At 46.1% G+C, this 9,197-nt stretch overlaps 1 protein-coding gene across 1 annotated transcript in view; it reads left to right on the top strand.

Annotated features, from left to right (window-relative positions):
* The first annotated feature begins 381 nt into the window (after positions 1-381).
* Positions 382-9,197, top strand: part of NFKB1 (nuclear factor kappa B subunit 1) — a 72,518-nt gene continuing 63,702 nt past the window's right edge. Inside the window, exon 1 of the mRNA XM_081209339.1 lies at positions 382-816. The gene's annotated coding sequence lies outside the window, so the exon portion shown is untranslated. The remainder of the gene's footprint in view (positions 817-9,197) is intronic.

The following is a 9,197-nucleotide window of genomic DNA, read 5'->3' as shown; positions in this document are numbered from 1 at the left end:
ATGCCTCTCTGAAAAGAAAACAAGCTACAGAAGCGATAATAATAACAACAACAACAACAACAACAACAACAACAACAACAACAACAATAATAATAATAATAATAATAATAATAATGGCAGCGGGCTGTGCAGTTGCACATCTCAGGCGCCTCCCTCCCTCGCTCCCTGCCCTCAACCCAGCCCTCCGGGTTGCTGCAAGCTCTCCGCTTCTTCCCGCGCGCGCGCGCGCGCGCACACACACACACACACCCCTCCCTCGGGCGCCTGTTTCTTTTTCACCCGCGCTACTCTCACGACGTCGGTGGGAATTTCCAGCTAGGAAGTGAGAGGGAGGCGGAGGTGCGGGCGGGCGGGCGGGCGCAGGAAGGGAGGCAGCGAGAAAGGCGGGAGTCAACCCCGGGGGCGCGTGCAAAGTCTTGTCAGCGTGTGCGGGCGGGCGGGCGGGAGAGAGGAGAGGGGCGTGCGCGCTGCTGGAAGCCGACGAGAGAAAAAACACCACACCGCCAAAGGAGGGGAGGGGAAAAGCCTCGACAGTGACAGCAGCAGCAGCAGCAGCAGCGCAGGGCTTCCTTTTTCTCTGCTTTCCCCCTTCTCCGCCTCGCGGGCAGCGAAGTGACTACTTCTTCCTCCTCCTCGTCGACAACAACAAGGAACCGCCAGCCTCTTCCGACCCCGCCGCGCAGTGGCGACATGGCGCTCTGGTGAAGCGGGACTCCTCTTGCTCGCCTCGGGTCTCTCTCCGTCAGAACTGCCGGCTCCTCCTCGCCTTTCCCCTCGCAGTGTGAGGCGACGTCGGCGTCAGGAATCCCGCTCGAGGTGAGCCCCGAGGGGAGGGGCGGGGAGTCGGGAAGCGGCAAGCGGCTGCTGCGTTCGCACGAGACGACGCCGTCGCTCGCTCGCTGGCACACGCGCGCGCGCGCTCTCGCTCTCCCCGTTGCCACGCGGGAATGTTTAATGGATGCGGCAACCAGAGGGGGGGGGGTCCAGTATGGCTCCTTCCAGGCGGTCGGAGCCCCGGGGCCAGATTTGGAAGGAGGAGTCTGCTGCTGGTTGGCAGAGGAGGTTTTCGAGGTGCTTGTGTGTGTACAGAACGGCCTCGGTCCAGCATATCTGAAGGAGCGTCTCCACCCCCCTTGTTCAGCCTGGACACCGAGGTCCACCTCCGAGGGCCTTCTGGCAGTTCCCTCACTGTGAGAAGTGAGGTTACAGGGAACCAGGCAGAGGGCCTTCTCGGTAGTGGCGCCCGCCCTGTGGAACACCCTCCCATCAGATGTCAAAGACAAAAACAACTACCAGACTTTTAGAAGACATCTGATGGCAGCCCTGTTTAGGGAAGCTTTTAATGTTTGGTGTATTACAGTATTTTAATATTTTTTGGAAGCCGCCCAGAGTGGCTGGGGAAGCCCAGCCAGATGGGTGCGGTATAAATAATAAATTATTATTATTACTATTATTACAGATCAAGTGGCACTAGTCTGTGGCAACTTGTGCTCAGTAAACCCGCTTGTCCCTCAGGTGCCATAATAAGACTCTCTGTTTCCCTGCAGAGCGGCAGGGAGAGAGACAGCCTTTTTATTTTTATTCTGATTTCCCACAAGTCACCATGTGCAAGTGATTTAAGGGAGGAAGGAGGGGTGAGTCGATTTCAGTTTCCAGGTGTGGACATTTTCAGAGCTGGCCTGAAGCCCTTGGAGTTACGGGTTAGCTGGGGTGGACCTCTCTGGGGAATTACATTTGATGAGGGGAGTTCTGCATTTTACTCTTTTCTTCTTCTTCTTCGAGCTGCTTGTGCTCAACAGCTCTCTCTGCTTCCTCATTCTTGGGCAAAGCGAACATAACACGCCGCTCCTCTGCTCCTCGTGCTGGGGAAAGCGGTGCTGGGACTCTGGGAGAGAGGTGCACATGGCGAGGCCTTCTCCCAACCCAGAGCTCGGAGTTGCCCCTTTTCTTTCTGGGCAAGGCTTTCCTGTGCCTTTGGCACTGGTGTCGAAGGCTGGTGTTCAACCGGGCAAGCCTCTTCCTCCCCCACCCCTCATCACTTCCTCTTTGTCCCAAGAACAGTCTCACTTGCTAACTACACAGCACAGCTGTTGCAGACGCAGGAGCTCTGCTGCTGGGTCGGGAGAGAGAGGTGACAGCAGCAAATCCATCTCTTTTACCGTGGACCTTAGGGGAGGGAACAGGACTGTGGAACATCTTCCTTGCGTTTATTAAGTTCACAAAAAGGTGCGCGCTGCCTGATTGTCTCAAACAAACAGACCTCAAAGCAGGTTGCCAAAAAGATAATACAATAAGAAGAACCAGCAGCAATAATTTAAGAACAGTAATTTAAGAACAATAATTTAAGACATTTGAAAAGTTGAAATAGCAAGAGATTGAAATTTGCACCAGCTTTCTAAGCAATTGGGTAGGCTAAACAAAAAATGTTTCTCAGCAGAATGTTTTGGGTGCAGAAGGTACCATGTTCAATCGCAAGTGTTCCCAGGTAGGGTTGGGAGAGACCCATGTCTGAAATCATAGAGAGATGCTGCCAGTCAGTGTGGACAGCACTAAACTAGATGAGCCAGTGGTCTGATTCATTAAAAGGCAGTTTCCGATGTTACCGTTGGGGCAGAAAGGAAAAGAAAAGGTGATTTCATATTGAAAAGGGGGGCGGAGGCAATATACTCACCCCCTGCTGGAATTTGTACAATATTTGAGTGAGTCTCTTTCATGCTATTGGAAGTGTGTTTTTGTGATAAAGCTGGTTTTCCTCACAGTTAAGTTTATAGTCACTCAGCAATGCCAGGGCTCAGCCTTGAATTGAGGTATACTAAAATAAATAGATCTAAAGCATGTGCAGAGTGCATCCCTCCCTCCACTACTAGGTTATCTGTTTCACAGTAATCGGGGGGCAGGATATTCCGGCTGAAAGTTGTGGTTTCCATATTTCCTTTTTTCAGTGTTATTTGTGCTCACGTATTAGGAACCTAAGAGAGCCTGTGTGGTGTAGTGGTTTGTGTGTTGGCCTGGGAGACCAGGGTTCAAGTCTCCACTTGGCCATGAAGTTTGTTGGGTGACCTTGAGCCATTCACTGCCTCTTGGGCTAACCTAACAGGGTTGTTGGGATTGAATGAGGGGGAGAAGAACCATGTATCTCACCCTGAGCTCTTAAGAGAAAAAGGTAGGATAAACATGCAATAAATTAAAACAGCTATAGGAAGGAATACAGGAAGCCACCTTATATTGTGTCAACCTTAACACTGTTCATTCCTGCAAGAGTTTCAGGCCAGACATCCATTTGCCAATATGTTAATGCCCCATAGCTTTCTGCTGAAATTCTCTTAATCGTATCACAGATATTTCAGGTGTGCGTTTTTGTCCCGATTTTGTTTTCCCACTTTTGTTGCGAGCAAGAGTCTGCCTCCAGATGGCAACAATGTAGTGACACTGGAGAAACATCGCAGAACAACTAATACAATGGAATGATGTGTGGTATAAACCCACCACTGACACACTATTATTGCATCAGTGACATATTGCAGAATGCGTCTGCTAAAAATACCACTCTGGAGAAGCCACTGAGTTTGTTACCTTCCCCATTGCATCCTCTGCCATCCTCTATGTATGTTGCTTTTTCTTCACTCGAGAGTGTAATGTTTCTCAATGTTGATATGGTATCTCCCATATGCAAGGCTGAGTTCAGCTGCCCCTGTTTGCCCCCCCCCACTTGCCATATCTGAATGTGGAACAGTGGGAGGGGAGAAGGCAGCAGTACCCACCAGGATATGAGTCTAGGATCTCTTTCAGTACCAAAGTTTTGCATAGAAAATGTTAATAAGATTTCTGCATGTGCAGAGTTCACCTTATTAGGTGGAATGAAGAAGGTATTTCTCTTCCGAGGCTATGATGGACTTGAGTCCCAGCAACTTTCACATTAAGAATTAATCACTAGTGGGTAGGAGAGCTTGCAATGTGTGTACGTACAGCCAGTGAAGCACCAATGGCCGATGTGTGTGTGGTTTTCTGTGAAATGTAAACACTGTGAGTTGTTTGAGATCCTTTTGTTTTCAGTACCTAGACTGTGTTGCTTGATTGTTTTGGTTTAATTATTTCAGTTCCAATTTTAACTTGTGCTATTCATGCACAAATTGAAAACCAAGATGATGCAGGTTCAGGGGAAATAGATTTTCTATACACAGAGTATTATTAGATTTCTAGACATTTTGTTGCGACTCACCATGGGAATGCTTTTGTCACAGAAAAGAGCTGGACTTTGGGCTAGAGAAAGTGGGTTTTCTAAATGACTCACTTATGAGCATGCAGGTTGAATTTCCTCAGAAATAAGCTGAATTTCCTCAGAATAAGGCCTTTTTCAAGGGAAGGGAGGGGATGTCAGGTTGTGACTCAGTAATTTTCTTAGGAAGAAAGGTGTAATACAGTGTAGCAGTTTGCCCCATGAAAATTTGTTGCTTCTAATAGCAGGTTTGTTTGTTTTTTCATTATACACAGACCTTATCAATGTAGCGAATTCTTCACTTTTCTTCCTCTTTAGCTGCTCCCTGCAGAAATGGCAAGATTGAGTTCTAAAGGTGAATTTAGCTGCCTTTCAGTAAAATCATATAATCATAGAATGCATAGCTGTCAACTTTTCCCTTTTCTTGCGAGGAATCCTATTCGGAATAAGGGAATTTCCCTTTAAAAAAGGGAAATGTTGACAGCTATGATAGAATTCTATCTATGATAGAATTGGAAAGGACCTTGAGGGTCATCTAGTTCAACCCCCTGCAATGCAGGAATCTCAGGTAAAGCATCCATGTATTTTTCCTGAGTAAGGATGCTCAGTAAAAATAAACAACCCTAATTACAGTGGCGTAGCGTGGGGGGTGCAGGGGGGGCTGGCCGCACCGGGCGCAACATCTGGGGGTTAGGGTTAGGGGGCGCAAATCCACGGGTTAGGGGGCGCAAATTACTTGCCTTGCCCCGGGTGCTGACAACCCACGCTACGCCACTGCCTAATTATTAGTGGCAGATTTTGTTAACTTTCACATGAAATGTTGTGCAATCGTAGAATTTCCCCATTTCTGTTTGTTCACTATTAGCAGGCAGTATAATTTCGGTTAATAAAAGCCCTCTGTTGATACTTCTTAGATCTCTTCTAGAAGTAAGAAGCAGACTGTAAGGTTCAGTCTAGGGATGGGTGAATCAATCAGTTTCTGGTTTCTTTCAGTTTCTCATTTTTCCAATGAAAATTCAGTATTTTTGTGTGAATTTATGTTTGTAGTTTTTACCTAATATACACATTTTTTGCATACAATGTCCCATAATTTGTGTGTGTTATTTTGATTAATATATGCATTCATATGAACCCTAGTTTGTGCATTTTTGTACTCATTACTTGGTTTGAGAACAGCACTGCAAAACGTGGAGCTGCATGATTTTCAAAGGATGGTTGTGTTTCAGTTTGCATATTATTTTAGAAAGTGCAGATTAGATAGGGTCACCTTTAAATGCAAAGTGAATTGAATTTCATCCCCATCCTGAGCTTCAGTCATCTACAAGCCAGATAAAAACCATAGAATAAAGTGTTTGCTAACCTTAGACACAGATTATTGCTTTGCAGTGATGTGGTTTTTCACAACACCTTTCTGCCCTTCCTAAAAAGAAACCCACAGCCTAATCCTAAAATGGATTTTCTTTTTTTAAAAAAGCTGAAGAGTAAAACAAACAGTGTGGAACTCTTACTGTTACGTGAAGTAAGATTTGTGCCAAGATCTTAACCACTTAACTCATTCTTCTTCTTGGCATCTAGAGTATTTGGTTTTACAACCCTAATTTTCTGAAGCATATGGGATGGAGCTGTTTCTAAAGGCCTCTTCACTCATTGTAGCTTTCCACTCAGGAAATGGTACATAGTGCCCTGGATACACTGCACTGCCATGATTTACCTTTACTGCATAAGCACAACACCAGCTGGAGCATCCTGCCTTAGTTATGTATGAACAGTGAAATAAACAAGGTGCACTCATGGTTTATTGACAGTATGGACACATTAGAACAGTGTTGCAAGGGTAAACCAAGGCCCAGCCTTCGTCTTGTTCTTATTTTTTTTTTAAAAGCAGCCAGTAAGGTGCTTCTCTAAGAGCTCACAAGCAAAGTATGAATGTGTGGCCTTCCTTAGTTGCTAGTCCTCAAGGCCTCGTCCTTAAATGTATTCTGCCTCCATACATTACTTATAATGGTTAATAGCCATTAATAGGCCTATCCTCTACAAATCTGTGTCATGCATTTTTAACATGAAGGGTGCATTGTACATACTAGGTGGTTTGTGGGGAAATAATGGGGCAACACAGATACCTTCATGCCCTGTTTGCAGGTTTCCTTGGAACACCTAGCTGGCCACTGCTGGTACTGGTATCTAGGTAGAAAATTCTCCATATACCAAATGCCCTTATGTGCTTGTCAGCACTGTGGCTTCTGCAAGGTTGTATACATATCCAGTTAATATCCAGCCCCTGCAGTCAACATATCCAAGGATATTTTGCCTCTTCATTATGCAGTAACCCACCAAGTATGTTATGCATACACCACGTTGTATCTGAACTTTTGTATGTGCACATGTGCACTTTTTCTAGTCTAACACTATGGTAGTAGATTTGACAAACATTTGATAAATTAACGTATTTTTCGCCCCATAGGACGCACTTTTCCCCCTCCAAAAATGAAGGGGAAATGTGTGTGCGTCCTATGGGGCGAATGCAGGCTTTCGCTGAAGCCTGGAGAGCAAGAGGCATCGGTGTGCACTGACCCCTCTCGCTCTCCAGGCTTCAGGAAGCTATCCGCAAGCCTTGCAAGCCCGGCAGGAGTTCCCGCGGGCTCACAAGGCTTGCGGGCAGCAGCCTGCAGCCCCGGCGAGTGTCCGCAAGCCTTGCGCGGCCAGCAGGAGGTCCCGCTGAGCGCGCGAGGCTTGGGGCGGCAGCCTGTCGCCCGAAGCACAGGGAGCCCTCCAGAGGGCTCCCCGTGCTTCGGGCGAGTGTCCGCAAGCCTTGCGCGCCCGGCACGAGGTCCCACCGAGCATGCGAGGCTTGGGGCGGCAGCCTGTCGCCCAAAGCACGGGGAGCCCTCCGGAGGGTGCCCCATGCTTCGGGCAGGTGTGCGCAAGGCTTGGGGCGGCAGCCGCGATGCGGGGGGAGATAATTTTTTTTTATTCATTTTCCCCCCCCAAAAAAACGAGGTGCGTCCTATGGGCCGGTGCACCCTATAGGACGAAAAATACGGTATCCATTTTAAGTGTAGGAGTTTAAGAAGCTACAAATTGCCTCATGTGCAAAATACGATACATGTAATAACTACTAATGGTTAGAAATAGGGCCAGCCTGCCCATGAGGTAGAGTGAAGCAGCCAACCTTGGGCATCGGAATTCTTTGAGGGTTGTGTGGCTGCAGTGGCTGCAGCTGTTTTCAGCAAGATCTCATGGAACTCACAAAATATATTGCGAGATCTTGCCAAAAGCTGCCACCACGTGACCCCGGTAAGCAAGGCTTGGGCAGGAGGGACAGCACTTTCCAGTTTTGCCTCAGGCAATGAAACAGGACAGGCCTCCCCCGTTATACATAGAGCTTTTGCCACTGTAAGCTCTAGGCTTTGCAATACTCTTTTCTCTATCCTCCTTTCACAAGGGTTGCAAATCCCCTTCTATTTCAACTTGTGTCCAGTTGATTTTCTGGCACACTTAGTGGTTATTTTTACTAGCTTTTAAAATTTATTGCTATTCTGTTTGCTTCCTGTATGTTTAATTTACCTTATAACCCTCTTTGGTCAGTTTGAGAAGCCTTGCTTGTTGAACATTCAGTCTGATTCCTTTACACAAAGTTTCCTGGGAGGTTCTATGAAGCCAGCAGTTTATTGAGCATTCATTTGGATCTGCTTGCAGGGAGGTTATATGAAGACATGCCGAGGAATTGCTATCCCACACTTCCAGCACATTTCCCCATCACTTTCCTTGCTGCAAACAGTATCGATTTTTCTTTAAGCAGATTTGTTGTGCAAGAGCCCAAATCCATATTAATTGTGCAAACTGAATTTGCTGTCATGCATTCAATCCCATCTGTAAAAATACAAGAAGTGCCCTGAGCACAGCATCTGTTGGAGGTATTTCTTTGCAGAAGGATGGGATGAGCTTCATCGGATAGGCTACAGAATGTAGGTATTATATTCAGCTCCAAAACATACCTTTGCACTTCCTGTACTATATTAACAGCATACAGAGAAATAACAGGAGAGCAGCTCAAAAGTGCTTAATGCAACATGGGACTATAGACTTGTCCACATTTGAGCATTTTTTAGCTGTTAATTCACCGTTTCTCTGTTCGAATTAGACTGGAGTAGTCCACAGCCACACATACTTGAATTTGTCTATGAAGAGCAAGCTTGGGCTTTCCCATTCATTACAGGCATTTTCTTTTGTGTTTGTTCTTGACTTCTAATTTGTTGCTTCTGTTATGCCAGTTAAGTACCAGCAGGGATGCATGCAGATAACTGTGTGCTCTTCAGCAGTGTGGAAAATAATAATACTGGTTTGACCTTGTAGTGATTATTGAGGCAAGGATCAGTTTCACACATAATGCTAAACTATGGTTCATTTTGTTGAAATGTGGCTCCACCTCAGCAGACAAACTATGACTTATTTCTGGGCAACAAACCACGATATGAAACCATGGTTTCTTCTTGGCTTATGACCCATGGATTGTTTTAACTGTGGTATGGTGTTATATCTGAAACCAACAGCCTTGCTTAACCACAGTTTGCTTTGCTGCCTGCCCCCGCAGATGGTCATCAAGCTACAGAGACATGGGGTAAGAGCAGCTTAAAACAAGCCAAGATTTGGAGAAACAAAAAGTGGCTTGTCAGTTCAATGGTGAAACAGCTCATGTTTTGCTGAACAAATAATCATGGTTGCATTCACAAATAATTTGAAATCACATTTGAAATGTGATATCACAAATGCTTATTATTTGGTTGTATTTGAAGAGGCATTAGCACGTTTATCCCTGCCATAACTTGTTTTGTTTTATTGACTCATAGATAAGTAACTGCCAGAAAAAAAGTATTGAGCCGAAGAAGTAGTTATTGTCCCATGAAAGCATTTTACCCCCTCCGTAGATAATCTTTTGCGGTATGCTTGGCACAATTATGGCCATTTCCCTTTAACCCAGCAA

The sequence above is a fragment of the Podarcis bocagei genome (genome assembly GCF_964188305.1).
Source record: "Podarcis bocagei genome assembly, chromosome: 9".
Taxonomy (NCBI): domain Eukaryota; kingdom Metazoa; phylum Chordata; class Lepidosauria; order Squamata; family Lacertidae; genus Podarcis; species Podarcis bocagei.
This window is presented reverse-complemented; position numbering and strand designations above follow the sequence as displayed.